General features: G+C 48.7%; 1 protein-coding gene and 29 non-coding genes across 30 annotated transcripts in view; 1 reads left to right on the top strand and 29 right to left on the bottom strand.

The window, feature by feature from the left end:
- LOC125715668 (uncharacterized) overlaps window positions 1-27,882 on the top strand; it is a 416,660-nt gene that overhangs the window by 219,111 nt on the left and 169,667 nt on the right. The gene's annotated exons all lie outside the window — the stretch shown is intronic.
- Window positions 125-195, bottom strand: trnag-gcc (transfer RNA glycine (anticodon GCC)). Its single transcript has one exon. It is a non-coding gene; the product is annotated as a tRNA-Gly (tRNA).
- trnag-gcc (transfer RNA glycine (anticodon GCC)) lies at window positions 1,514-1,584 on the bottom strand. Its single transcript has one exon. It is a non-coding gene; the product is annotated as a tRNA-Gly (tRNA).
- Window positions 2,903-2,973, bottom strand: trnag-gcc (transfer RNA glycine (anticodon GCC)). Its single transcript has one exon. It is a non-coding gene; the product is annotated as a tRNA-Gly (tRNA).
- On the bottom strand, window positions 4,292-4,362 carry trnag-gcc (transfer RNA glycine (anticodon GCC)). Its single transcript has one exon. It is a non-coding gene; the product is annotated as a tRNA-Gly (tRNA).
- Window positions 5,683-5,753, bottom strand: trnag-gcc (transfer RNA glycine (anticodon GCC)). The gene has a single exon. It is a non-coding gene; the product is annotated as a tRNA-Gly (tRNA).
- On the bottom strand, window positions 6,440-6,511 carry trnaq-uug (transfer RNA glutamine (anticodon UUG)). Its single transcript has one exon. It is a non-coding gene; the product is annotated as a tRNA-Gln (tRNA).
- On the bottom strand, window positions 7,074-7,144 carry trnag-gcc (transfer RNA glycine (anticodon GCC)). The gene has a single exon. It is a non-coding gene; the product is annotated as a tRNA-Gly (tRNA).
- On the bottom strand, window positions 8,465-8,535 carry trnag-gcc (transfer RNA glycine (anticodon GCC)). Its single transcript has one exon. It is a non-coding gene; the product is annotated as a tRNA-Gly (tRNA).
- Window positions 9,222-9,293, bottom strand: trnaq-uug (transfer RNA glutamine (anticodon UUG)). Its single transcript has one exon. It is a non-coding gene; the product is annotated as a tRNA-Gln (tRNA).
- trnag-gcc (transfer RNA glycine (anticodon GCC)) lies at window positions 9,856-9,926 on the bottom strand. The gene has a single exon. It is a non-coding gene; the product is annotated as a tRNA-Gly (tRNA).
- Window positions 11,245-11,315, bottom strand: trnag-gcc (transfer RNA glycine (anticodon GCC)). The gene has a single exon. It is a non-coding gene; the product is annotated as a tRNA-Gly (tRNA).
- On the bottom strand, window positions 12,635-12,705 carry trnag-gcc (transfer RNA glycine (anticodon GCC)). The gene has a single exon. It is a non-coding gene; the product is annotated as a tRNA-Gly (tRNA).
- Window positions 14,026-14,096, bottom strand: trnag-gcc (transfer RNA glycine (anticodon GCC)). Its single transcript has one exon. It is a non-coding gene; the product is annotated as a tRNA-Gly (tRNA).
- trnaq-uug (transfer RNA glutamine (anticodon UUG)) lies at window positions 14,783-14,854 on the bottom strand. The gene has a single exon. It is a non-coding gene; the product is annotated as a tRNA-Gln (tRNA).
- Window positions 15,417-15,487, bottom strand: trnag-gcc (transfer RNA glycine (anticodon GCC)). The gene has a single exon. It is a non-coding gene; the product is annotated as a tRNA-Gly (tRNA).
- Window positions 16,808-16,878, bottom strand: trnag-gcc (transfer RNA glycine (anticodon GCC)). Its single transcript has one exon. It is a non-coding gene; the product is annotated as a tRNA-Gly (tRNA).
- On the bottom strand, window positions 17,565-17,636 carry trnaq-uug (transfer RNA glutamine (anticodon UUG)). Its single transcript has one exon. It is a non-coding gene; the product is annotated as a tRNA-Gln (tRNA).
- trnag-gcc (transfer RNA glycine (anticodon GCC)) lies at window positions 18,199-18,269 on the bottom strand. The gene has a single exon. It is a non-coding gene; the product is annotated as a tRNA-Gly (tRNA).
- On the bottom strand, window positions 18,956-19,027 carry trnaq-uug (transfer RNA glutamine (anticodon UUG)). The gene has a single exon. It is a non-coding gene; the product is annotated as a tRNA-Gln (tRNA).
- On the bottom strand, window positions 19,590-19,660 carry trnag-gcc (transfer RNA glycine (anticodon GCC)). Its single transcript has one exon. It is a non-coding gene; the product is annotated as a tRNA-Gly (tRNA).
- On the bottom strand, window positions 20,347-20,418 carry trnaq-uug (transfer RNA glutamine (anticodon UUG)). Its single transcript has one exon. It is a non-coding gene; the product is annotated as a tRNA-Gln (tRNA).
- On the bottom strand, window positions 20,981-21,051 carry trnag-gcc (transfer RNA glycine (anticodon GCC)). The gene has a single exon. It is a non-coding gene; the product is annotated as a tRNA-Gly (tRNA).
- On the bottom strand, window positions 21,738-21,809 carry trnaq-uug (transfer RNA glutamine (anticodon UUG)). Its single transcript has one exon. It is a non-coding gene; the product is annotated as a tRNA-Gln (tRNA).
- trnag-gcc (transfer RNA glycine (anticodon GCC)) lies at window positions 22,372-22,442 on the bottom strand. Its single transcript has one exon. It is a non-coding gene; the product is annotated as a tRNA-Gly (tRNA).
- Window positions 24,520-24,591, bottom strand: trnaq-uug (transfer RNA glutamine (anticodon UUG)). Its single transcript has one exon. It is a non-coding gene; the product is annotated as a tRNA-Gln (tRNA).
- On the bottom strand, window positions 25,154-25,224 carry trnag-gcc (transfer RNA glycine (anticodon GCC)). The gene has a single exon. It is a non-coding gene; the product is annotated as a tRNA-Gly (tRNA).
- On the bottom strand, window positions 25,911-25,982 carry trnaq-uug (transfer RNA glutamine (anticodon UUG)). The gene has a single exon. It is a non-coding gene; the product is annotated as a tRNA-Gln (tRNA).
- Window positions 26,545-26,615, bottom strand: trnag-gcc (transfer RNA glycine (anticodon GCC)). Its single transcript has one exon. It is a non-coding gene; the product is annotated as a tRNA-Gly (tRNA).
- trnaq-uug (transfer RNA glutamine (anticodon UUG)) lies at window positions 27,302-27,373 on the bottom strand. Its single transcript has one exon. It is a non-coding gene; the product is annotated as a tRNA-Gln (tRNA).

Here is a 27,882-nt window from a genome sequence, read left to right as displayed (position 1 = left end):
TAATGAGCCAGCCTCAGGGCTCCGCTTGCCAGGGGTTGAGCGGAAATGTGGAGTACCTGTCTTGAGATAAGACTGAATTAGCTGGAGTTCAGCGCTGAGTGTACAGTTGTTAAAAGAGCAGCTTTGCATTGGCCGGGAATCGAACCCGGGCCTCCCGCGTGGCAGGCGAGAATTCTACCACTGAACCACCAATGCAAAGACACGAGACCGACTTTCCGCCGAAAGACCGGAAAAATTCCTAAAGCAGAAACGGAGTGATGACAGCTCATTTCACACAACTGTTAAGATCAACGGAATATTTATAAATTGAAATGCTTGAAGCACAAGAACTCTGGGACCTTCTAGTGGAAGTGCTGCTTCGGGATACTTGACAACTCCGTCGACTTTTCCAATAAATGCCTCGAAAAAAGCTAGTTCCATCAGAAAGTTGTAAAGAGCATCAGAAGGCAGCACGGTTTTACAACGCGGGTTGGATTTTTCTTCAAGAACTACTACGCTCTTTGAGCAAATTGTGTATGTCAACGTATACTTTGCCAGTCCAATTGCTGCAGAATTGTCAGCTAAGAGAAATGCGTGTATCCTCCATTTCTTTCGCTCACCACGACACAGGTGAATGTGGCATATCCGTGTTCTTATAATCACGTCTGACACTTTCATTTTCTTTACCTCTGATCTCCAAGCACTCCCACCACCGGGAGAAAGAGAAAGCATGGCCCGTACGGGGATCGAACCCATGACCTTGGCGTGATTAGCACCACGCTCTAACCAGCTGAGCTAACCGGCCAAGCGGCAGAAAAGGTCGGCTACATCACATGCAAAAAGTGCAAAAGAAATGTTTTTGAGCCAGAGTGCGCCATGGGGCGCAGAACTGAGCCCATGATAGGTCCCACCGAGATTTGAACTCGGATCGCTGGATTCAAAGCCCAGAGTGCTAACCATTACAGCATGGAACCAGCTGGTGCATTGCAGCCCAGGCGGATACGAGCTCCAAAACGCATGTCACGTGCTGCCAAAACCCGGGATTGAACCAGGGACCTTTAGATCTTCAGTCTAACGCTCTCCCAACTGAGCTATTCCGGCACATTCGTGTGCTCCACTCGCCGTTTTCTGCCTCTTTCTTTGGAGCCCATCTCCCCACCTGAGCCACATGCCGTGAACGTCGACCTTAAGCAGCAGCAAGCTATGAAAAGTGTCCGATTTTAAGCCATAGTACGGTACACGAGTCAGGTGAGAGGCTCTTCTCAAGCTAACACGAGACTGTTGCTCAACAAAGACAATATGTCAGACAGTGGAATGTGTGAGAAAGTGCAGAGATGCAAGGATGGGCAAGAAGGTGGTCAGAAGTGTGAAGCTGAGATGCCTCTGTGTAGTTTTTAGCTAGGGGAACTGTAATGAGCCAGCCTCAGGGCTCCGCTTGCCAGGGGTTGAGCGGAAATGTGGAGTACCTGTCTTGAGATAAGACTGAATTAGCTGGAGTTCAGCGCTGAGTGTACAGTTGTTAAAAGAGCAGCTTTGCATTGGCCGGGAATCGAACCCGGGCCTCCCGCGTGGCAGGCGAGAATTCTACCACTGAACCACCAATGCAAAGACACGAGACCGACTTTCCGCCGAAAGACCGGAAAAATTCCTAAAGCAGAAACGGAGTGATGACAGCTCATTTCACACAACTGTTAAGATCAACGGAATATTTATAAATTGAAATGCTTGAAGCACAAGAACTCTGGGACCTTCTAGTGGAAGTGCTGCTTCGGGATACTTGACAACTCCGTCGACTTTTCCAATAAATGCCTCGAAAAAAGCTAGTTCCATCAGAAAGTTGTAAAGAGCATCAGAAGGCAGCACGGTTTTACAACGCGGGTTGGATTTTTCTTCAAGAACTACTACGCTCTTTGAGCAAATTGTGTATGTCAACGTATACTTTGCCAGTCCAATTGCTGCAGAATTGTCAGCTAAGAGAAATGCGTGTATCCTCCATTTCTTTCGCTCACCACGACACAGGTGAATGTGGCATATCCGTGTTCTTATAATCACGTCTGACACTTTCATTTTCTTTACCTCTGATCTCCAAGCACTCCCACCACCGGGAGAAAGAGAAAGCATGGCCCGTACGGGGATCGAACCCATGACCTTGGCGTGATTAGCACCACGCTCTAACCAGCTGAGCTAACCTGCCAAGCGGCAGAAAAGGTCGGCTACATCACATTCAAAAAGTGCAAAAGAAATGTTTTTGAGCCAGAGTGCGCCATGGGGCGCAAAACTGAGCCCATGATAGGTCCCACCGAGATTTTAACTCGGATCGCTGGATTCAAAGCCCAGAGTGCTAACCATTACACCATGGAACCAGCTGGTGCATTGCAGCCCAGGCGGATACGAGCTCCAAAACGCATGTCACGTGCTGCCAAAACCCGGGATTGAACCAGGGACCTTTAGATCTTCATTCTAACGCTCTCCCAACTGAGCTATTCCGGCACATTCGTGAGCTCCACTCGCCGTTTTCTGCCTCTTTCTTTGGAGCCCATCTCCCCACCTGAGCCACATGCCATGAACGTCGACCTTAAGCAGCAGCAAGCTATGAAAAGTGTCCGATTTTAAGCCATAGTACGGTACACGAGTCAGGTGAGAGGCTCTTCTCAAGCTAACACGAGACTGTTGCTCAACAAAGACAATATGTCAGACAGTGGAATGTGTGAGAAAGTGCAGAGATGCAAGGATGGGCAAGAAGGTGGTCAGAAGTGTGAAGCTGAGATGCCTCTGTGTAGTTTTTAGCTAGGGGAACTGTAATGAGCCAGCCTCAGGGCTCCGCTTGCCAGGGGTTGAGCGGAAATGTGGAGTACCTGTCTTGAGATAAGACTGAATTAGCTGGAGTTCAGCGCTGAGTGTACAGTTGTTAAAAGAGCAGCTTTGCATTGGCCGGGAATCGAACCCGGGCCTCCCGCGTGGCAGGCGAGAATTCTACCACTGAACCACCAATGCAAAGACACGAGACCGACTTTCCGCCGAAAGACCGGAAAAATTCCTAAAGCAGAAACGGAGTGATGACAGCTCATTTCACACAACTGTTAAGATCAACGGAATATTTATAAATTGAAATGCTTGAAGCACAAGAACTCTGGGACCTTCTAGTGGAAGTGCTGCTTCGGGATACTTGACAACTCCGTCGACTTTTCCAATAAATGCCTCGAAAAAAGCTAGTTCCATCAGAAAGTTGTAAAGAGCATCAGAAGGCAGCACGGTTTTACAACGCGGGTTGGATTTTTCTTCAAGAACTACTACGCTCTTTGAGCAAATTGTGTATGTCAACGTATACTTTGCCAGTCCAATTGCTGCAGAATTGTCAGCTAAGAGAAATGCGTGTATCCTCCATTTCTTTCGCTCACCACAACACAGGTGAATGTGGCATATCCGTGTTCTTATAATCACGTCTGACACTTTCATTTTCTTTACCTCTGATCTCCAAGCACTCCCACCACCGGGAGAAAGAGAAAGCATGGCCCGTACGGGGATCGAACCCATGACCTTGGCGTGATTAGCACCACGCTCTAACCAGCTGAGCTAACCTGCCAAGCGGCAGAAAAGGTCGGCTACATCACATGCAAAAAGTGCAAAAGAAATGTTTTTGAGCCAGAGTGCGCCATGGGGCGCAAAACTGAGCCCATGATAGGTCCCACCGAGATTTTAACTCGGATCGCTGGATTCAAAGCCCAGAGTGCTAACCATTACACCATGGAACCAGCTGGTGCATTGCAGCCCAGGCGGATACGAGCTCCAAAACGCATGTCACGTGCTGCCAAAACCCGGGATTGAACCAGGGACCTTTAGATCTTCATTCTAACGCTCTCCCAACTGAGCTATTCCGGCACATTCGTGAGCTCCACTCGCCGTTTTCTGCCTCTTTCTTTGGAGCCCATCTCCCCACCTGAGCCACATGCCATGAACGTCGACCTTAAGCAGCAGCAAGCTATGAAAAGTGTCCGATTTTAAGCCATAGTACGGTACACGAGTCAGGTGAGAGGCTCTTCTCAAGCTAACACGAGACTGTTGCTCAACAAAGACAATATGTCAGACAGTGGAATGTGTGAGAAAGTGCAGAGATGCAAGGATGGGCAAGAAGGTGGTCAGAAGTGTGAAGCTGAGATGCCTCTGTGTAGTTTTTAGCTAGGGGAACTGTAATGAGCCAGCCTCAGGGCTCCGCTTGCCAGGGGTTGAGCGGAAATGTGGAGTACCTGTCTTGAGATAAGACTGAATTAGCTGGAGTTCAGCGCTGAGTGTACAGTTGTTAAAAGAGCAGCTTTGCATTGGCCGGGAATCGAACCCGGGCCTCCCGCGTGGCAGGCGAGAATTCTACCACTGAACCACCAATGCAAAGACACGAGACCGACTTTCCGCCGAAAGACCGGAAAAATTCCTAAAGCAGAAACGGAGTGATGACAGCTCATTTCACACAACTGTTAAGATCAACGGAATATTTATAAATTGAAATGCTTGAAGCACAAGAACTCTGGGACCTTCTAGTGGAAATGCTGCTTCGGGATACTTGACAACTCCGTCGACTTTTCCAATAAATGCCTCGAAAAAAGCTAGTTCCATCAGAAAGTTGTAAAGAGCATCAGAAGGCAGCACGGTTTTACAACGCGGGTTGGATTTTTCTTCAAGAACTACTACGCTCTTTGAGCAAATTGTGTATGTCAACGTATACTTTGCCAGTCCAATTGCTGCAGAATTGTCAGCTAGGAGAAATGCGTGTATCCTCCATTTCTTTCGCTCACCACGACACAGGTGAATGTGGCATATCTGTGTTCTTATAATCACGTCTGACACTTTCATTTTCTTTACCTCTGATCTCCAAGCACTCCCACCACCGGGAGAAAGAGAAAGCATGGCCCGTACGGGGATCGAACCCATGACCTTGGCGTGATTAGCACCACGCTCTAACCAGCTGAGTTAACCGGCCAAGCGGCAGAAAAGGTCGGCTACATCACATGCAAAAAGTGCAAAAGAAATGTTTTTGAGCCAGAGTGCGCCATGGGGCGCAAAACTGAGCCCATGATAGGTCCCACCGAGATTTTAACTCGGATCGCTGGATTCAAAGCCCAGAGTGCTAACCATTACACCATGGAACCAGCTGGTGCATTGCAGCACAGGCGGAGACGAGCTCCAAAACGCATGTCACGTGCTGCCAAAACCCGGGATTGAACCAGGGACCTTTAGATCTTCAGTCTAACGCTCTCCCAACTGAGCTATTCCGGCACATTCGTGAGCTCCACTCTTGCCGTTTTCTGCCTCTTTCTTTGGAGCCCATCTCCCCACCTGAGCCACATGCCGTGAACGTCGACCTTAAGCAGCAGCAAGCTATGAAAAGTGTCCGATTTTAAGCCATAGTACGGTACACGAGTCAGGTGAGAGGCTCTTCTCAAGCTAACACGAGACTGTTGCTCAACAAAGACAATATGTCAGACAGTGGAATGTGTGAGAAAGTGCAGAGATGCAAGGATGGGCAAGAAGGTGGTCAGAAGTGTGAAGCTGAGATGCCTCTGTGTAGTTTTTAGCTAGGGGAACTGTAATGAGCCAGCCTCAGGGCTCCGCTTGCCAGGGGTTGAGCGGAAATGTGGAGTACCTGTCTTGAGATAAGACTGAATTAGCTGGAGTTCAGCGCTGAGTGTACAGTTGTTAAAAGAGCAGCTTTGCATTGGCCGGGAATCGAACCCGGGCCTCCCGCGCGGCAGGCGAGAATTCTACCACTGAACCACCAATGCAAAGACACGAGACCGACTTTCCGCCGAAAGACCGGAAAAATTCCTAAAGCAGAAACGGAGTGATGACAGCTCATTTCACACAACTGTTAAGATCAACGGAATATTTATAAATTGAAATGCTTGAAGCACAAGAACTCTGGGACCTTCTAGTGGAAGTGCTGCTTCGGGATACTTGACAACTCCGTCGACTTTTCCAATAAATGCCTCGAAAAAAACTAGTTCCATCAGAAAGTTGTAAAGAGCATCAGAAGGCAGCACGGTTTTACAACGCGGGTTGGATTTTTCTTCAAGAACTACTACGCTCTTTGAGCAAATTGTGTATGTCAACGTATACTTTGCCAGTCCAATTGCTGCAGAATTGTCAGCTAAGAGAAATGCGTGTATCCTCCATTTCTTTCGCTCACCACGACACAGGTGAATGTGGCATATCTGTGTTCTTATAATCACGTCTGACACTTTCATTTTCTTTACCTCTGATCTCCAAGCACTCCCACCACCGGGAGAAAGAGAAAGCATGGCCCGTACGGGGATCGAACCCATGACCTTGGCGTGATTAGCACCACGCTCTAACCAGCTGAGCTAACCGGCCAAGTGGCAGAAAAGGTCGGCTACATCACATGCAAAAAGTGCAAAAGAAATGTTTTTGAGCCAGAGTGCGCCATGGGGCGCAAAACTGAGCCCATGATAGGTCCCACCGAGATTTGAACTCGGATCGCTGGATTCAAAGCCCAGAGTGCTAACCATTACACCATGGAACCAGCTGGTGCACTGCAGCCCAGGCGGAGACGAGCTCCAAAACGCATGTCACGTGCTGCCAAAACCCGGGATTGAACCAGGGACCTTTAGATCTTCAGTCTAACGCTCTCCCAACTGAGCTATTCCGGCACATTCGTGAGCTCCACTCTTGCCGTTTTCTGCCTCTTTCTTTGGAGCCCATCTCCCCACCTGAGCCACATGCCGTGAACGTCGACCTTAAGCAGCAGCAAGCTATGAAAAGTGTCCGATTTTAAGCCATAGTACGGTACACGAGTCAGGTGAGAGGCTCTTCTCAAGCTAACACGAGACTGTTGCTCAACAAAGACAATATGTCAGACAGTGGAATGTGTGAGAAAGTGCAGAGATGCAAGGATGGGCAAGAAGGTGGTCAGAAGTGTGAAGCTGAGATGCCTCTGTGTAGTTTTTAGCTAGGGGAACTGTAATGAGCCAGCCTCAGGGCTCCGCTTGCCAGGGGTTGAGCGGAAATGTGGAGTACCTGTCTTGAGATAAGACTGAATTAGCTGGAGTTCAGCGCTGAGTGTACAGTTGTTAAAAGAGCAGCTTTGCATTGGCCGGGAATCGAACCCGGGCCTCCCGCGTGGCAGGCGAGAATTCTACCACTGAACCACCAATGCAAAGACACGAGACCGACTTTCCGCCGAAAGACCGGAAAAATTCCTAAAGCAGAAACGGAGTGATGACAGCTCATTTCACACAACTGTTAAGATCAACGGAATATTTATAAATTGAAATGCTTGAAGCACAAGAACTCTGGGACCTTCTAGTGGAAGTGCTGCTTCGGGATACTTGACAACTCCGTCGACTTTTCCAATAAATGCCTCGAAAAAAGCTAGTTCCATCAGAAAGTTGTAAAGAGCATCAGAAGGCAGCACGGTTTTACAACGCGGGTTGGATTTTTCTTCAAGAACTACTACGCTCTTTGAGCAAATTGTGTATGTCAACGTATACTTTGCCAGTCCAATTGCTGCAGAATTGTCAGCTAAGAGAAATGCGTGTATCCTCCATTTCTTTCGCTCACCACGACACAGGTGAATGTGGCATATCTGTGTTCTTATAATCACGTCTGACACTTTCATTTTCTTTACCTCTGATCTCCAAGCACTCCCACCACCGGGAGAAAGAGAAAGCATGGCCCGTACGGGGATCGAACCCATGACCTTGGCGTGATTAGCACCACGCTCTAACCAGCTGAGTTAACCGGCCAAGCGGCAGAAAAGGTCGGCTACATCACATGCAAAAAGTGCAAAAGAAATGTTTTTGAGCCAGAGTGCGCCATGGGGCGCAAAACTGAGCCCATGATAGGTCCCACCGAGATTTTAACTCGGATCGCTGGATTCAAAGCCCAGAGTGCTAACCATTACACCATGGAACCAGCTGGTGCATTGCAGCACAGGCGGAGACGAGCTCCAAAACGCATGTCACGTGCTGCCAAAACCCGGGATTGAACCAGGGACCTTTAGATCTTCAGTCTAACGCTCTCCCAACTGAGCTATTCCGGCACATTCGTGAGCTCCACTCTTGCCGTTTTCTGCCTCTTTCTTTGGAGCCCATCTCCCCACCTGAGCCACATGCCGTGAACGTCGACCTTAAGCAGCAGCAAGCTATGAAAAGTGTCCGATTTTAAGCCATAGTACGGTACACGAGTCAGGTGAGAGGCTCTTCTCAAGCTAACACGAGACTGTTGCTCAACAAAGACAATATGTCAGACAGTGGAATGTGTGAGAAAGTGCAGAGATGCAAGGATGGGCAAGAAGGTGGTCAGAAGTGTGAAGCTGAGATGCCTCTGTGTAGTTTTTAGCTAGGGGAACTGTAATGAGCCAGCCTCAGGGCTCCGCTTGCCAGGGGTTGAGCGGAAATGTGGAGTACCTGTCTTGAGATAAGACTGAATTAGCTGGAGTTCAGCGCTGAGTGTACAGTTGTTAAAAGAGCAGCTTTGCATTGGCCGGGAATCGAACCCGGGCCTCCCGCGCGGCAGGCGAGAATTCTACCACTGAACCACCAATGCAAAGACACGAGACCGACTTTCCGCCGAAAGACCGGAAAAATTCCTAAAGCAGAAACGGAGTGATGACAGCTCATTTCACACAACTGTTAAGATCAACGGAATATTTATAAATTGAAATGCTTGAAGCACAAGAACTCTGGGACCTTCTAGTGGAAGTGCTGCTTCGGGATACTTGACAACTCCGTCGACTTTTCCAATAAATGCCTCGAAAAAAACTAGTTCCATCAGAAAGTTGTAAAGAGCATCAGAAGGCAGCACGGTTTTACAACGCGGGTTGGATTTTTCTTCAAGAACTACTACGCTCTTTGAGCAAATTGTGTATGTCAACGTATACTTTGCCAGTCCAATTGCTGCAGAATTGTCAGCTAAGAGAAATGCGTGTATCCTCCATTTCTTTCGCTCACCACGACACAGGTGAATGTGGCATATCTGTGTTCTTATAATCACGTCTGACACTTTCATTTTCTTTACCTCTGATCTCCAAGCACTCCCACCACCGGGAGAAAGAGAAAGCATGGCCCGTACGGGGATCGAACCCATGACCTTGGCGTGATTAGCACCACGCTCTAACCAGCTGAGCTAACCGGCCAAGTGGCAGAAAAGGTCGGCTACATCACATGCAAAAAGTGCAAAAGAAATGTTTTTGAGCCAGAGTGCGCCATGGGGCGCAAAACTGAGCCCATGATAGGTCCCACCGAGATTTGAACTCGGATCGCTGGATTCAAAGCCCAGAGTGCTAACCATTACACCATGGAACCAGCTGGTGCACTGCAGCCCAGGCGGAGACGAGCTCCAAAACGCATGTCACGTGCTGCCAAAACCCGGGATTGAACCAGGGACCTTTAGATCTTCAGTCTAACGCTCTCCCAACTGAGCTATTCCGGCACATTCGTGAGCTCCACTCTTGCCGTTTTCTGCCTCTTTCTTTGGAGCCCATCTCCCCACCTGAGCCACATGCCGTGAACGTCGACCTTAAGCAGCAGCAAGCTATGAAAAGTGTCCGATTTTAAGCCATAGTACGGTACACGAGTCAGGTGAGAGGCTCTTCTCAAGCTAACACGAGACTGTTGCTCAACAAAGACAATATGTCAGACAGTGGAATGTGTGAGAAAGTGCAGAGATGCAAGGATGGGCAAGAAGGTGGTCAGAAGTGTGAAGCTGAGATGCCTCTGTGTAGTTTTTAGCTAGGGGAACTGTAATGAGCCAGCCTCAGGGCTCCGCTTGCCAGGGGTTGAGCGGAAATGTGGAGTACCTGTCTTGAGATAAGACTGAATTAGCTGGAGTTCAGCGCTGAGTGTACAGTTGTTAAAAGAGCAGCTTTGCATTGGCCGGGAATCGAACCCGGGCCTCCCGCGTGGCAGGCGAGAATTCTACCACTGAACCACCAATGCAAAGACACGAGACCGACTTTCCGCCGAAAGACCGGAAAAATTCCTAAAGCAGAAACGGAGTGATGACAGCTCATTTCACACAACTGTTAAGATCAACGGAATATTTATAAATTGAAATGCTTGAAGCACAAGAACTCTGGGACCTTCTAGTGGAAGTGCTGCTTCGGGATACTTGACAACTCCGTCGACTTTTCCAATAAATGCCTCGAAAAAAGCTAGTTCCATCAGAAAGTTGTAAAGAGCATCAGAAGGCAGCACGGTTTTACAACGCGGGTTGGATTTTTCTTCAAGAACTACTACGCTCTTTGAGCAAATTGTGTATGTCAACGTATACTTTGCCAGTCCAATTGCTGCAGAATTGTCAGCTAAGAGAAATGCGTGTATCCTCCATTTCTTTCGCTCACCACGACACAGGTGAATGTGGCATATCCGTGTTCTTATAATCACGTCTGACACTTTCATTTTCTTTACCTCTGATCTCCAAGCACTCCCACCACCGGGAGAAAGAGAAAGCATGGCCCGTACGGGGATCGAACCCATGACCTTGGCGTGATTAGCACCACGCTCTAACCAGCTGAGCTAACCTGCCAAGCGGCAGAAAAGGTCGGCTACATCACATGCAAAAAGTGCAAAAGAAATGTTTTTGAGCCAGAGTGCGCCATGGGGCGCAAAACTGAGCCCATGATAGGTCCCACCGAGATTTTAACTCGGATCGCTGGATTCAAAGCCCAGAGTGCTAACCATTACACCATGGAACCAGCTGGTGCATTGCAGCCCAGGCGGATACGAGCTCCAAAACGCATGTCACGTGCTGCCAAAACCCGGGATTGAACCAGGGACCTTTAGATCTTCATTCTAACGCTCTCCCAACTGAGCTATTCCGGCACATTCGTGAGCTCCACTCGCCGTTTTCTGCCTCTTTCTTTGGAGCCCATCTCCCCACCTGAGCCACATGCCATGAACGTCGACCTTAAGCAGCAGCAAGCTATGAAAAGTGTCAGATTTTAAGCCATAGTACGGTACACGAGTCAGGTGAGAGGCTCTTCTCAAGCTAACACGAGACTGTTGCTCAACAAAGACAATATGTCAGACAGTGGAATGTGTGAGAAAGTGCAGAGATGCAAGGATGGGCAAGAAGGTGGTCAGAAGTGTGAAGCTGAGATGCCTCTGTGTAGTTTTTAGCTAGGGGAACTGTAATGAGCCAGCCTCAGGGCTCCGCTTGCCAGGGGTTGAGCGGAAATGTGGAGTACCTGTCTTGAGATAAGACTGAATTAGCTGGAGTTCAGCGCTGAGTGTACAGTTGTTAAAAGAGCAGCTTTGCATTGGCCGGGAATCGAACCCGGGCCTCCCGCGTGGCAGGCGAGAATTCTACCACTGAACCACCAATGCAAAGACACGAGACCGACTTTCCGCCGAAAGACCGGAAAAATTCCTAAAGCAGAAACGGAGTGATGACAGCTCATTTCACACAACTGTTAAGATCAACGGAATATTTATAAATTGAAATGCTTGAAGCACAAGAACTCTGGGACCTTCTAGTGGAAATGCTGCTTCGGGATACTTGACAACTCCGTCGACTTTTCCAATAAATGCCTCGAAAAAAGCTAGTTCCATCAGAAAGTTGTAAAGAGCATCAGAAGGCAGCACGGTTTTACAACGCGGGTTGGATTTTTCTTCAAGAACTACTACGCTCTTTGAGCAAATTGTGTATGTCAACGTATACTTTGCCAGTCCAATTGCTGCAGAATTGTCAGCTAGGAGAAATGCGTGTATCCTCCATTTCTTTCGCTCACCACGACACAGGTGAATGTGGCATATCTGTGTTCTTATAATCACGTCTGACACTTTCATTTTCTTTACCTCTGATCTCCAAGCACTCCCACCACCGGGAGAAAGAGAAAGCATGGCCCGTACGGGGATCGAACCCATGACCTTGGCGTGATTAGCACCACGCTCTAACCAGCTGAGTTAACCGGCCAAGCGGCAGAAAAGGTCGGCTACATCACATGCAAAAAGTGCAAAAGAAATGTTTTTGAGCCAGAGTGCGCCATGGGGCAAAAACTGAGCCCATGATAGGTCCCACCGAGATTTTAACTCGGATCGCTGGATTCAAAGCCCAGAGTGCTAACCATTACACCATGGAACCAGCTGGTGCATTGCAGCACAGGCGGAGACGAGCTCCAAAACGCATGTCACGTGCTGCCAAAACCCGGGATTGAACCAGGGACCTTTAGATCTTCAGTCTAACGCTCTCCCAACTGAGCTATTCCGGCACATTCGTGAGCTCCACTCTTGCCGTTTTCTGCCTCTTTCTTTGGAGCCCATCTCCCCACCTGAGCCACATGCCGTGAACGTCGACCTTAAGCAGCAGCAAGCTATGAAAAGTGTCCGATTTTAAGCCATAGTACGGTACACGAGTCAGGTGAGAGGCTCTTCTCAAGCTAACACGAGACTGTTGCTCAACAAAGACAATATGTCAGACAGTGGAATGTGTGAGAAAGTGCAGAGATGCAAGGATGGGCAAGAAGGTGGTCAGAAGTGTGAAGCTGAGATGCCTCTGTGTAGTTTTTAGCTAGGGGAACTGTAATGAGCCAGCCTCAGGGCTCCGCTTGCCAGGGGTTGAGCGGAAATGTGGAGTACCTGTCTTGAGATAAGACTGAATTAGCTGGAGTTCAGCGCTGAGTGTACAGTTGTTAAAAGAGCAGCTTTGCATTGGCCGGGAATCGAACCCGGGCCTCCCGCGCGGCAGGCGAGAATTCTACCACTGAACCACCAATGCAAAGACACGAGACCGACTTTCCGCCGAAAGACCGGAAAAATTCCTAAAGCAGAAACGGAGTGATGACAGCTCATTTCACACAACTGTTAAGATCAACGGAATATTTATAAATTGAAATGCTTGAAGCACAAGAACTCTGGGACCTTCTAGTGGAAGTGCTGCTTCGGGATACTTGACAACTCCGTCGACTTTTCCAATAAATGCCTCGAAAAAAACTAGTTCCATCAGAAAGTTGTAAAGAGCATCAGAAGGCAGCACGGTTTTACAACGCGGGTTGGATTTTTCTTCAAGAACTACTACGCTCTTTGAGCAAATTGTGTATGTCAACGTATACTTTGCCAGTCCAATTGCTGCAGAATTGTCAGCTAAGAGAAATGCGTGTATCCTCCATTTCTTTCGCTCACCACGACACAGGTGAATGTGGCATATCTGTGTTCTTATAATCACGTCTGACACTTTCATTTTCTTTACCTCTGATCTCCAAGCACTCCCACCACCGGGAGAAAGAGAAAGCATGGCCCGTACGGGGATCGAACCCATGACCTTGGCGTGATTAGCACCACGCTCTAACCAGCTGAGCTAACCGGCCAAGTGGCAGAAAAGGTCGGCTACATCACATGCAAAAAGTGCAAAAGAAATGTTTTTGAGCCAGAGTGCGCCATGGGGCGCAAAACTGAGCCCATGATAGGTCCCACCGAGATTTTAACTCGGATCGCTGGATTCAAAGCCCAGAGTGCTAACCATTACACCATGGAACCAGCTGGTGCATTGCAGCACAGGCGGAGACGAGCTCCAAAACGCATGTCACGTGCTGCCAAAACCCGGGATTGAACCAGGGACCTTTAGATCTTCAGTCTAACGCTCTCCCAACTGAGCTATTCCGGCACATTCGTGAGCTCCACTCTTGCCGTTTTTTGCCTCTTTCTTTGGAGCCCATCTCCCCACCTGAGCCACATGCCGTGAACGTCGACCTTAAGCAGCAGCAAGCTATGAAAAGTGTCCGATTTTAAGCCATAGTACGGTACACGAGTCAGGTGAGAGGCTCTTCTCAAGCTAACACGAGACTGTTGCTCAACAAAGACAATATGTCAGACAGTGGAATGTGTGAGAAAGTGCAGAGATGCAAGGATGGGCAAGAAGGTGGTCAGAAGTGTGAAGCTGAGATGCCTCTGTGTAGTTTTTAGCTAGGGGAACTGTAATGAGCCAGCCTCAGGGCTCCGCTTGCCAGGGGTTGAGCGGAAATGTGGAGTACCTGTCTTGAGATAAGACTGAATTAGCTGGAGTTCAGCGCTGAGTGTACAGTTGTTAAAAGAGCAGCTTTGCATTGGCCGGGAATCGAACCCGGGCCTCCCGCGCGGCAGGCGAGAATTCTACCACTGAACCACCAATGCAAAGACACGAGACCGACTTTCCGCCGAAAGACCGGAAAAATTCCTAAAGCAGAAACGGAGTGATGACAGCTCATTTCACACAACTGTTAAGATCAACGGAATATTTATAAATTGAAATGCTTGAAGCACAAGAACTCTGGGACCTTCTAGTGGAAGTGCTGCTTCGGGATACTTGACAACTCCGTCGACTTTTCCAATAAATGCCTCGAAAAAAGCTAGTTCCATCAGAAAGTTGTAAAGAGCATCAGAAGGCAGCACGGTTTTACAACGCGGGTTGGATTTTTCTTCAAGAACTACTACGCTCTTTGAGCAAATTGTGTATGTCAACGTATACTTTGCCAGTCCAATTGCTGCAGAATTGTCAGCTAAGAGAAATGCGTGTATCCTCCATTTCTTTCGCTCACCACGACACAGGTGAATGTGGCATATCTGTGTTCTTATAATCACGTCTGACACTTTCATTTTCTTTACCTCTGATCTCCAAGCACTCCCACCACCGGGAGAAAGAGAAAGCATGGCCCGTACGGGGATCGAACCCATGACCTTGGCGTGATTAGCACCACGCTCTAACCAGCTGAGCTAACCGGCCAAGTGGCAGAAAAGGTCGGCTACATCACATGCAAAAAGTGCAAAAGAAATGTTTTTGAGCCAGAGTGCGCCATGGGGCGCAAAACTGAGCCCATGATAGGTCCCACCGAGATTTGAACTCGGATCGCTGGATTCAAAGCCCAGAGTGCTAACCATTACACCATGGAACCAGCTGGTGCACTGCAGCCCAGGCGGAGACGAGCTCCAAAACGCATGTCACGTGCTGCCAAAACCCGGGATTGAACCAGGGACCTTTAGATCTTCAGTCTAACGCTCTCCCAACTGAGCTATTCCGGCACATTCGTGAGCTCCACTCTTGCCGTTTTCTGCCTCTTTCTTTGGAGCCCATCTCCCCACCTGAGCCACATGCCGTGAACGTCGACCTTAAGCAGCAGCAAGCTATGAAAAGTGTCCGATTTTAAGCCATAGTACGGTACACGAGTCAGGTGAGAGGCTCTTCTCAAGCTAACACGAGACTGTTGCTCAACAAAGACAATATGTCAGACAGTGGAATGTGTGAGAAAGTGCAGAGATGCAAGGATGGGCAAGAAGGTGGTCAGAAGTGTGAAGCTGAGATGCCTCTGTGTAGTTTTTAGCTAGGGGAACTGTAATGAGCCAGCCTCAGGGCTCCGCTTGCCAGGGGTTGAGCGGAAATGTGGAGTACCTGTCTTGAGATAAGACTGAATTAGCTGGAGTTCAGCGCTGAGTGTACAGTTGTTAAAAGAGCAGCTTTGCATTGGCCGGGAATCGAACCCGGGCCTCCCGCGTGGCAGGCGAGAATTCTACCACTGAACCACCAATGCAAAGACACGAGACCGACTTTCCGCCGAAAGACCGGAAAAATTCCTAAAGCAGAAACGGAGTGATGACAGCTCATTTCACACAACTGTTAAGATCAACGGAATATTTATAAATTGAAATGCTTGAAGCACAAGAACTCTGGGACCTTCTAGTGGAAGTGCTGCTTCGGGATACTTGACAACTCCGTCGACTTTTCCAATAAATGCCTCGAAAAAAGCTAGTTCCATCAGAAAGTTGTAAAGAGCATCAGAAGGCAGCACGGTTTTACAACGCGGGTTGGATTTTTCTTCAAGAACTACTACGCTCTTTGAGCAAATTGTGTATGTCAACGTATACTTTGCCAGTCCAATTGCTGCAGAATTGTCAGCTAAGAGAAATGCGTGTATCCTCCATTTCTTTCGCTCACCACGACACAGGTGAATGTGGCATATCTGTGTTCTTATAATCACGTCTGACACTTTCATTTTCTTTACCTCTGATCTCCAAGCACTCCCACCACCGGGAGAAAGAGAAAGCATGGCCCGTACGGGGATCGAACCCATGACCTTGGCGTGATTAGCACCACGCTCTAACCAGCTGAGTTAACCGGCCAAGCGGCAGAAAAGGTCGGCTACATCACATGCAAAAAGTGCAAAAGAAATGTTTTTGAGCCAGAGTGCGCCATGGGGCGCAAAACTGAGCCCATGATAGGTCCCACCGAGATTTTAACTCGGATCGCTGGATTCAAAGCCCAGAGTGCTAACCATTACACCATGGAACCAGCTGGTGCATTGCAGCACAGGCGGAGACGAGCTCCAAAACGCATGTCACGTGCTGCCAAAACCCGGGATTGAACCAGGGACCTTTAGATCTTCAGTCTAACGCTCTCCCAACTGAGCTATTCCGGCACATTCGTGAGCTCCACTCTTGCCGTTTTCTGCCTCTTTCTTTGGAGCCCATCTCCCCACCTGAGCCACATGCCGTGAACGTCGACCTTAAGCAGCAGCAAGCTATGAAAAGTGTCCGATTTTAAGCCATAGTACGGTACACGAGTCAGGTGAGAGGCTCTTCTCAAGCTAACACGAGACTGTTGCTCAACAAAGACAATATGTCAGACAGTGGAATGTGTGAGAAAGTGCAGAGATGCAAGGATGGGCAAGAAGGTGGTCAGAAGTGTGAAGCTGAGATGCCTCTGTGTAGTTTTTAGCTAGGGGAACTGTAATGAGCCAGCCTCAGGGCTCCGCTTGCCAGGGGTTGAGCGGAAATGTGGAGTACCTGTCTTGAGATAAGACTGAATTAGCTGGAGTTCAGCGCTGAGTGTACAGTTGTTAAAAGAGCAGCTTTGCATTGGCCGGGAATCGAACCCGGGCCTCCCGCGCGGCAGGCGAGAATTCTACCACTGAACCACCAATGCAAAGACACGAGACCGACTTTCCGCCGAAAGACCGGAAAAATTCCTAAAGCAGAAACGGAGTGATGACAGCTCATTTCACACAACTGTTAAGATCAACGGAATATTTATAAATTGAAATGCTTGAAGCACAAGAACTCTGGGACCTTCTAGTGGAAGTGCTGCTTCGGGATACTTGACAACTCCGTCGACTTTTCCAATAAATGCCTCGAAAAAAACTAGTTCCATCAGAAAGTTGTAAAGAGCATCAGAAGGCAGCACGGTTTTACAACGCGGGTTGGATTTTTCTTCAAGAACTACTACGCTCTTTGAGCAAATTGTGTATGTCAACGTATACTTTGCCAGTCCAATTGCTGCAGAATTGTCAGCTAAGAGAAATGCGTGTATCCTCCATTTCTTTCGCTCACCACGACACAGGTGAATGTGGCATATCTGTGTTCTTATAATCACGTCTGACACTTTCATTTTCTTTACCTCTGATCTCCAAGCACTCCCACCACCGGGAGAAAGAGAAAGCATGGCCCGTACGGGGATCGAACCCATGACCTTGGCGTGATTAGCACCACGCTCTAACCAGCTGAGCTAACCGGCCAAGTGGCAGAAAAGGTCGGCTACATCACATGCAAAAAGTGCAAAAGAAATGTTTTTGAGCCAGAGTGCGCCATGGGGCGCAAAACTGAGCCCATGATAGGTCCCACCGAGATTTGAACTCGGATCGCTGGATTCAAAGCCCAGAGTGCTAACCATTACACCATGGAACCAGCTGGTGCACTGCAGCCCAGGCGGAGACGAGCTCCAAAACGCATGTCACGTGCTGCCAAAACCCGGGATTGAACCAGGGACCTTTAGATCTTCAGTCTAACGCTCTCCCAACTGAGCTATTCCGGCACATTCGTGAGCTCCACTCTTGCCGTTTTCTGCCTCTTTCTTTGGAGCCCATCTCCCCACCTGAGCCACATGCCGTGAACGTCGACCTTAAGCAGCAGCAAGCTATGAAAAGTGTCCGATTTTAAGCCATAGTACGGTACACGAGTCAGGTGAGAGGCTCTTCTCAAGCTAACACGAGACTGTTGCTCAACAAAGACAATATGTCAGACAGTGGAATGTGTGAGAAAGTGCAGAGATGCAAGGATGGGCAAGAAGGTGGTCAGAAGTGTGAAGCTGAGATGCCTCTGTGTAGTTTTTAGCTAGGGGAACTGTAATGAGCCAGCCTCAGGGCTCCGCTTGCCAGGGGTTGAGCGGAAATGTGGAGTACCTGTCTTGAGATAAGACTGAATTAGCTGGAGTTCAGCGCTGAGTGTACAGTTGTTAAAAGAGCAGCTTTGCATTGGCCGGGAATCGAACCCGGGCCTCCCGCGTGGCAGGCGAGAATTCTACCACTGAACCACCAATGCAAAGACACGAGACCGACTTTCCGCCGAAAGACCGGAAAAATTCCTAAAGCAGAAACGGAGTGATGACAGCTCATTTCACACAACTGTTAAGATCAACGGAATATTTATAAATTGAAATGCTTGAAGCACAAGAACTCTGGGACCTTCTAGTGGAAGTGCTGCTTCGGGATACTTGACAACTCCGTCGACTTTTCCAATAAATGCCTCGAAAAAAGCTAGTTCCATCAGAAAGTTGTAAAGAGCATCAGAAGGCAGCACGGTTTTACAACGCGGGTTGGATTTTTCTTCAAGAACTACTACGCTCTTTGAGCAAATTGTGTATGTCAACGTATACTTTGCCAGTCCAATTGCTGCAGAATTGTCAGCTAAGAGAAATGCGTGTATCCTCCATTTCTTTCGCTCACCACGACACAGGTGAATGTGGCATATCTGTGTTCTTATAATCACGTCTGACACTTTCATTTTCTTTACCTCTGATCTCCAAGCACTCCCACCACCGGGAGAAAGAGAAAGCATGGCCCGTACGGGGATCGAACCCATGACCTTGGCGTGATTAGCACCACGCTCTAACCAGCTGAGCTAACCGGCCAAGTGGCAGAAAAGGTCGGCTACATCACATGCAAAAAGTGCAAAAGAAATGTTTTTGAGCCAGAGTGCGCCATGGGGCGCAAAACTGAGCCCATGATAGGTCCCACCGAGATTTGAACTCGGATCGCTGGATTCAAAGCCCAGAGTGCTAACCATTACACCATGGAACCAGCTGGTGCATTGCAGCCCAGGCGGAGACGAGCTCCAAAACGCATGTCACGTGCTGCCAAATCCCGGGATTGAACCAGGGACCTTTAGATCTTCAGTCTAACGCGCTCCCAACTGAGCTATTCCGGCACATTCGTGAGCTCCACTCTTGCCGTTTTCTGCCTCTTTCTTTGGAGCCCATCTCCCCACCTGAGCCACATGCCGTGAACGTCGACCTTAAGCAGCAGCAAGCTATGAAAAGTGTCCGATTTTAAGCCATAGTACGGTACACGAGTCAGGTGAGAGGCTCTTCTCAAGCTAACACGAGACTGTTGCTCAACAAAGACAATATGTCAGACAGTGGAATGTGTGAGAAAGTGCAGAGATGCAAGGATGGGCAAGAAGGTGGTCAGAAGTGTGAAGCTGAGATGCCTCTGTGTAGTTTTTAGCTAGGGGAACTGTAATGAGCCAGCCTCAGGGCTCCGCTTGCCAGGGGTTGAGCGGAAATGTGGAGTACCTGTCTTGAGATAAGACTGAATTAGCTGGAGTTCAGCGCTGAGTGTACAGTTGTTAAAAGAGCAGCTTTGCATTGGCCGGGAATCGAACCCGGGCCTCCCGCGTGGCAGGCGAGAATTCTACCACTGAACCACCAATGCAAAGACACGAGACCGACTTTCCGCCGAAAGACCGGAAAAATTCCTAAAGCAGAAACGGAGTGATGACAGCTCATTTCACACAACTGTTAAGATCAACGGAATATTTATAAATTGAAATGCTTGAAGCACAAGAACTCTGGGACCTTCTAGTGGAAGTGCTGCTTCGGGATACTTGACAACTCCGTCGACTTTTCCAATAAATGCCTCGAAAAAAGCTAGTTCCATCAGAAAGTTGTAAAGAGCATCAGAAGGCAGCACGGTTTTACAACGCGGGTTGGATTTTTCTTCAAGAACTACTACGCTCTTTGAGCAAATTGTGTATGTCAACGTATACTTTGCCAGTCCAATTGCTGCAGAATTGTCAGCTAAGAGAAATGCATGTATCCTCCATTTCTTTCGCTCACCATGACACAGGTGAATGTGGCATATCTGTGTTCTTATAATCACGTCTGACACTTTCATTTTCTTTACCTCTGATCTCCAAGCACTCCCACCACCGGGAGAAAGAGAAAGCATGGCCCGTACGGGGATCGAACCCATGACCTTGGCGTGATTAGCACCACGCTCTAACCAGCTGAGCTAACCGGCCAAGCGGCAGAAAAGGTCGGCTACATCACATGCAAAAAGTGCAAAAGAAATGTTTTTGAGCCAGAGTGCGCCATGGGGCGCAAAACTGAGCCCATGATAGGTCCCACCGAGATTTGAACTCGGATCGCTGGATTCAAAGCCCAGAGTGCTAACCATTACACCATGGAACCAGCTGGTGCATTGCAGCCCAGGCGGAGACGAGCTCCAAAACGCATGTCACGTGCTGCCAAAACCCGGGATTGAACCAGGGACCTTTAGATCTTCAGTCTAACGCTCTCCCAACTGAGCTATTCCGGCACATTCGTGAGCTCCACTCTTGCCGTTTTCTGCCTCTTTCTTTGGAGCCCATCTCCCCACCTGAGCCACATGCCGTGAACGTCGACCTTAAGCAGCAGCAAGCTATGAAAAGTGTCCGATTTTAAGCCATAGTACGGTACACGAGTCAGGTGAGAGGCTCTTCTCAAGCTAACACGAGACTGTTGCTCAACAAAGACAATATGTCAGACAGTGGAATGTGTGAGAAAGTGCAGAGATGCAAGGATGGGCAAGAAGGTGGTCAGAAGTGTGAAGCTGAGATGCCTCTGTGTAGTTTTTAGCTAGGGGAACTGTAATGAGCCAGCCTCAGGGCTCCGCTTGCCAGGGGTTGAGCGGAAATGTGGAGTACCTGTCTTGAGATAAGACTGAATTAGCTGGAGTTCAGCGCTGAGTGTACAGTTGTTAAAAGAGCAGCTTTGCATTGGCCGGGAATCGAACCCGGGCCTCCCGCGTGGCAGGCGAGAATTCTACCACTGAACCACCAATGCAACGACACGAGACCGACTTTCCGCCGAAAGACCGGAAAAATTCCTAAAGCAGAAACGGAGTGATGACAGCTCATTTCACACAACTGTTAAGATCAACGGAATATTTATAAATTGAAATGCTTGAAGCACAAGAACTCTGGGACCTTCTAGTGGAAGTGCTGCTTCGGGATACTTGACAACTCCGTCGACTTTTCCAATAAATGCCTCGAAAAAAGCTAGTTCCATCAGAAAGTTGTAAAGAGCATCAGAAGGCAGCACGGTTTTACAACGCGGGTTGGATTTTTCTTCAAGAACTACTACGCTCTTTGAGCAAATTGTTTATGTCAACGTATACTTTGCCAGTCCAATTGCTGCAGAATTGTCAGCTAAGAGAAATGCGTGTATCCTCCATTTCTTTCGCTCACCACGACACAGGTGAATGTGGCATATCTGTGTTCTTATAATCACGTCTGACACTTTCATTTTCTTTACCTCTGATCTCCAAGCACTCCCACCACCGGGAGAAAGAGAAAGCATGGCCCGTACGGGGATCGAACCCATGACCTTGGCGTGATTAGCACCACGCTCTAACCAGCTGAGCTAACCGGCCAAGCGGCAGAAAAGGTCGGCTACATCACATGCAAAAAGTGCAAAAGAAATGTTTTTGAGCCAGAGTGCGCCATGGGGCGCAAAACTGAGCCCATGATAGGTCCCACCGAGATTTGAACTCGGATCGCTGGATTCAAAGCCCAGAGTGCTAACCATTACACCATGGAACCAGCTGGTGCATTGCAGCCCAGGCGGAGACGAGCTCCAAAACGCATGTCACGTGCTGCCAAAACCCGGGATTGAACCAGGGACCTTTAGATCTTCAGTCTAACGCTCTCCCAACTGAGCTATTACGGCACATTCGTGAGCTCCACTCTTGCCGTTTTCTGCCTCTTTCTTTGGAGCCTATCTCCCCACCTGAGCCACATGCCGTGAACGTCGACCTTAAGCAGCAGCAAGCTATGAAAAGTGTCCGATTTTAAGCCATAGTACGGTACACGAGTCAGGTGAGAGGCTCTTCTCAAGCTAACACGAGACTGTTGCTCAACAAAGACAATATGTCAGACAGTGGAATGTGTGAGAAAGTGCAGAGATGCAAGGATGGGCAAGAAGGTGGTCAGAAGTGTGAAGCTGAGATGCCTCTGTGTAGTTTTTAGCTAGGGGAACTGTAATGAGCCAGCCTCAGGGCTCCGCTTGCCAGGGGTTGAGCGGAAATGTGGAGTACCTGTCTTGAGATAAGACTGAATTAGCTGGAGTTCAGCGCTGAGTGTACAGTTGTTAAAAGAGCAGCTTTGCATTGGCCGGGAATCGAACCCGGGCCTCCCGCGCGGCAGGCGAGAATTCTACCACTGAATCACCAATGCAAACACACGAGACCGACTTTCCGCCGAAAGACCGGAAAAATTCCTAAAGCAGAAACGGAGTGATGACAGCTCATTTCACACAACTGTTAAGATCAACGGAATATTTATAAATTGAAATGCTTGAAGCACAAGAACTCTGGGACCTTCTAGTGGAAGTGCTGCTTCGGGATACTTGACAACTCCGTCGACTTTTCCAATAAATGCCTCGAAAAAAGCTAGTTCCATCAGAAAGTTGTAAAGAGCATCAGAAGGCAGCACGGTTTTACAACGCGGGTTGGATTTTTCTTCAAGAACTACTACGCTCTTTGAGCAAATTGTGTATGTCAACGTATACTTTGCCAGTCCAATTGCTGCAGAATTGTCAGCTAAGAGAAATGCGTGTATCCTCCATTTCTTTCGCTCACCACGACACAGGTGAATGTGGCATATCTGTGTTCTTATAATCACGTCTGACACTTTCATTTTCTTTACCTCTGATCTCCAAGCACTCCCACCACCGGGAGAAAGAGAAAGCATGGCCCGTACGGGGATCGAACCCATGACCTTGGCGTGATTAGCACCACGCTCTAACCAGCTGAGCTAACCGGCCAAGCGGCAGAAAAGTTCGGCTACATCACATGCAAAAAGTGCAAAAGAAATGTTTTTGAGCCAGAGTGCGCCATGGGGCGCAAAACTGAGCCCATGATAGGTCCCACCGAGATTTTAACTCGGATCGCTGGATTCAAAGCCCAGAGTGCTAACCATTACACCATGGAACCAGCTGGTGCATTGCAGCCCAGGTGGCGACGAGCTCCAAAACGCATGTCACGTGCTGCCAAAACCCGGGATTGAACCAGGGACCTTTAGATCTTCAGTCTAACGCTCTCCCAACTGAGCTATTCCGGCACATTCGTGAGCTCCACTCTTGCCGTTTTCTGCCTCTTTCTTTGGAGCCCATCTCCCCACCTGAGCCACATGCCGTGAACGTCGACCTTAAGCAGCAGCAAGCTATGAAAAGTGTCCGATTTTAAGCCATAGTACGGTACACGAGTCAGGTGAGAGGCTCTTCTCAAGCTAACACGAGACTGTTGCTCAACAAAGACAATATGTCAGACAGTGGAATGTGTGAGAAAGTGCAGAGATGCAAGGATGGGCAAGAAGGTGGTCAGAAGTGTGAAGCTGAGATGCCTCTGTGTAGTTTTTAGCTAGGGGAACTGTAATGAGCCAGCCTCAGGGCTCCGCTTGCCAGGGGTTGAGCGGAAATGTGGAGTACCTGTCTTGAGATAAGACTGAATTAGCTGGAGTTCAGCGCTGAGTGTACAGTTGTTAAAAGAGCAGCTTTGCATTGGCCGGGAATCGAACCCGGGCCTCCCGCGGGGCAGGCAAGAATTCTACCACTGAACCACCAATGCAAAGACACGAGACCGACTTTCCGCCGAAAGACCGGAAAAATTCCTAAAGCAGAAACGGAGTGATGACAGCTCATTTCACACAACTGTTAAGATCAACGGAATATTTATAAATTGAAATGCTTGAAGCACAAGAACTCTGGGACCTTCTAGTGGAAGTGCTGCTTCGGGATACTTGACAACTCCGTCGACTTTTCCAATAAATGCCTCGAAAAAAGCTAGTTCCATCAGAAAGTTGTAAAGAGCATCAGAAGGCAGCACGGTTTTACAACGCGGGTTGGATTTTTCTTCAAGAACTACTACGCTCTTTGAGCAAATTGTGTATGTCAACGTATACTTTGCCAGTCCAATTGCTGCAGAATTGTCAGCTAAGAGAAATGCGTGTATCCTCCATTTCTTTCGCTCACCACGACACAGGTGAATGTGGCATATCTGTGTTCTTATAATCACGTCTGACACTTTCATTTTCTTTACCTCTGATCTCCAAGCACTCCCACCACCGGGAGAAAGAGAAAGCATGGCCCGTACGGGGATCTAACCCATGACCTTGGCGTGATTAGCACCACGCTCTAACCAGCTGAGCTAACCGGCCAAGTGGCAGAAAAGGTCGGCTACATCACATGCAAAAAGTGCAAAAGAAATGTTTTTGAGCCAGAGTGCGCCATGGGGCGCAAAACTGAGCCCATGATAGGTCCCACCGAGATTTGAACTCGGATCGCTGGATTCAAAGCCCAGAGTGCTAACCATTACACCATGGAACCAGCTGGTGCATTGCAGCCCAGGCGGAGACGAGCTCCAAAACGCATGTCACGTGCTGCCAAATCCCGGGATTGAACCAGGGACCTTTAGATCTTCAGTCTAACGCGCTCCCAACTGAGCTATTCCGGCACATTCGTGAGCTCCACTCTTGCCGTTTTCTGCCTCTTTCTTTGGAGCCCATCTCCCCACCTGAGCCACATGCCGTGAACGTCGACCTTAAGCAGCAGCAAGCTATGAAAAGTGTCCGATTTTAAGCCATAGTACGGTACACGAGTCAGGTGAGAGGCTCTTCTCAAGCTAACACGAGACTGTTGCTCAACAAAGACAATATGTCAGACAGTGGAATGTGTGAGAAAGTGCAGAGATGCAAGGATGGGCAAGAAGGTGGTCAGAAGTGTGAAGCTGAGATGCCTCTGTGTAGTTTTTAGCTAGGGGAACTGTAATGAGCCAGCCTCAGGGCTCCGCTTGCCAGGGGTTGAGCGGAAATGTGGAGTACCTGTCTTGAGATAAGACTGAATTAGCTGGAGTTCAGCGCTGAGTGTACAGTTGTTAAAAGAGCAGCTTTGCATTGGCCGGGAATCGAACCCGGGCCTCCCGCGTGGCAGGCGAGAATTCTACCACTGAACCACCAATGCAAAGACACGAGACCGACTTTCCGCCGAAAGACCGGAAAAATTCCTAAAGCAGAAACGGAGTGATGACAGCTCATTTCACACAACTGTTAAGATCAACGGAATATTTATAAATTGAAATGCTTGAAGCACAAGAACTCTGGGACCTTCTAGTGGAAGTGCTGCTTCGGGATACTTGACAACTCCGTCGACTTTTCCAATAAATGCCTCGAAAAAAGCTAGTTCCATCAGAAAGTTGTAAAGAGCATCAGAAGGCAGCACGGTTTTACAACGCGGGTTGGATTTTTCTTCAAGAACTACTACGCTCTTTGAGCAAATTGTGTATGTCAACGTATACTTTGCCAGTCCAATTGCTGCAGAATTGTCAGCTAAGAGAAATGCATGTATCCTCCATTTCTTTCGCTCACCATGACACAGGTGAATGTGGCATATCTGTGTTCTTATAATCACGTCTGACACTTTCATTTTCTTTACCTCTGATCTCCAAGCACTCCCACCACCGGGAGAAAGAGAAAGCATGGCCCGTACGGGGATCGAACCCATGACCTTGGCGTGATTAGCACCACGCTCTAACCAGCTGAGCTAACCGGCCAAGCGGCAGAAAAGGTCGGCTACATCACATGCAAAAAGTGCAAAAGAAATGTTTTTGAGCCAGAGTGCGCCATGGGGCGCAAAACTGAGCCCATGATAGGTCCCACCGAGATTTGAACTCGGATCGCTGGATTCAAAGCCCAGAGTGCTAACCATTACACCATGGAACCAGCTGGTGCATTGCAGCCCAGGCGGAGACGAGCTCCAAAACGCATGTCACGTGCTGCCAAAACCCGGGATTGAACCAGGGACCTTTAGATCTTCAGTCTAACGCTCTCCCAACTGAGCTATTCCGGCACATTCGTGAGCTCCACTCTTGCCGTTTTCTGCCTCTTTCTTTGGAGCCCATCTCCCCACCTGAGCCACATGCCGTGAACGTCGACCTTAAGCAGCAGCAAGCTATGAAAAGTGTCCGATTTTAAGCCATAGTACGGTACACGAGTCAGGTGAGAGGCTCTTCTCAAGCTAACACGAGACTGTTGCTCAACAAAGACAATATGTCAGACAGTGGAATGTGTGAGAAAGTGCAGAGATGCAAGGATGGGCAAGAAGGTGGTCAGAAGTGTGAAGCTGAGATGCCTCTGTGTAGTTTTTAGCTAGGGGAACTGTAATGAGCCAGCCTCAGGGCTCCGCTTGCCAGGGGTTGAGCGGAAATGTGGAGTACCTGTCTTGAGATAAGACTGAATTAGCTGGAGTTCAGCGCTGAGTGTACAGTTGTTAAAAGAGCAGCTTTGCATTGGCCGGGAATCGAACCCGGGCCTCCCGCGTGGCAGGCGAGAATTCTACCACTGAACCACCAATGCAAAGACACGAGACCGACTTTCCGCCGAAAGACCGGAAAAATTCCTAAAGCAGAAACGGAGTGATGACAGCTCATTTCACACAACTGTTAAGATCAACGGAATATTTATAAATTGAAATGCTTGAAGCACAAGAACTCTGGGACCTTCTAGTGGAAGTGCTGCTTCGGGATACTTGACAACTCCGTCGACTTTTCCAATAAATGCCTCGAAAAAAGCTAGTTCCATCAGAAAGTTGTAAAGAGCATCAGAAGGCAGCACGGTTTTACAACGCGGGTTGGATTTTTCTTCAAGAACTACTACGCTCTTTGAGCAAATTGTTTATGTCAACGTATACTTTGCCAGTCCAATTGCTGCAGAATTGTCAGCTAAGAGAAATGCGTGTATCCTCCATTTCTTTCGCTCACCACGACACAGGTGAATGTGGCATATCTGTGTTCTTATAATCACGTCTGACACTTTCATTTTCTTTACCTCTGATCTCCAAGCACTCCCACCACCGGGAGAAAGAGAAAGCATGGCCCGTACGGGGATCGAACCCATGACCTTGGCGTGATTAGCACCACGCTCTAACCAGCTGAGCTAACCGGCCAAGCGGCAGAAAAGGTCGGCTACATCACATGCAAAAAGTGCAAAAGAAATGTTTTTGAGCCAGAGTGCGCCATGGGGCGCAAAACTGAGCCCATGATAGGTCCCACCGAGATTTGAACTCGGATCGCTGGATTCAAAGCCCAGAGTGCTAACCATTACACCATGGAACCAGCTGGTGCATTGCAGCCCAGGCGGAGACGAGCTCCAAAACGCATGTCACGTGCTGCCAAAACCCGGGATTGAACCAGGGACCTTTAGATCTTCAGTCTAACGCTCTCCCAACTGAGCTATTACGGCACATTCGTGAGCTCCACTCTTGCCGTTTTCTGCCTCTTTCTTTGGAGCCTATCTCCCCACCTGAGCCACATGCCGTGAACGTCGACCTTAAGCAGCAGCAAGCTATGAAAAGTGTCCGATTTTAAGCCATAGTACGGTACACGAGTCAGGTGAGAGGCTCTTCTCAAGCTAACACGAGACTGTTGCTCAACAAAGACAATATGTCAGACAGTGGAATGTGTGAGAAAGTGCAGAGATGCAAGGATGGGCAAGAAGGTGGTCAGAAGTGTGAAGCTGAGATGCCTCTGTGTAGTTTTTAGCTAGGGGAACTGTAATGAGCCAGCCTCAGGGCTCCGCTTGCCAGGGGTTGAGCGGAAATGTGGAGTACCTGTCTTGAGATAAG

This window comes from Brienomyrus brachyistius, chromosome 2 (assembly GCF_023856365.1).
Source record: "Brienomyrus brachyistius isolate T26 chromosome 2, BBRACH_0.4, whole genome shotgun sequence".
NCBI classification, from domain to species: domain Eukaryota; kingdom Metazoa; phylum Chordata; class Actinopteri; order Osteoglossiformes; family Mormyridae; genus Brienomyrus; species Brienomyrus brachyistius.
Note: the sequence above shows the minus strand (reverse complement) of the source record. Positions and strands in the feature narration are given on the sequence as shown.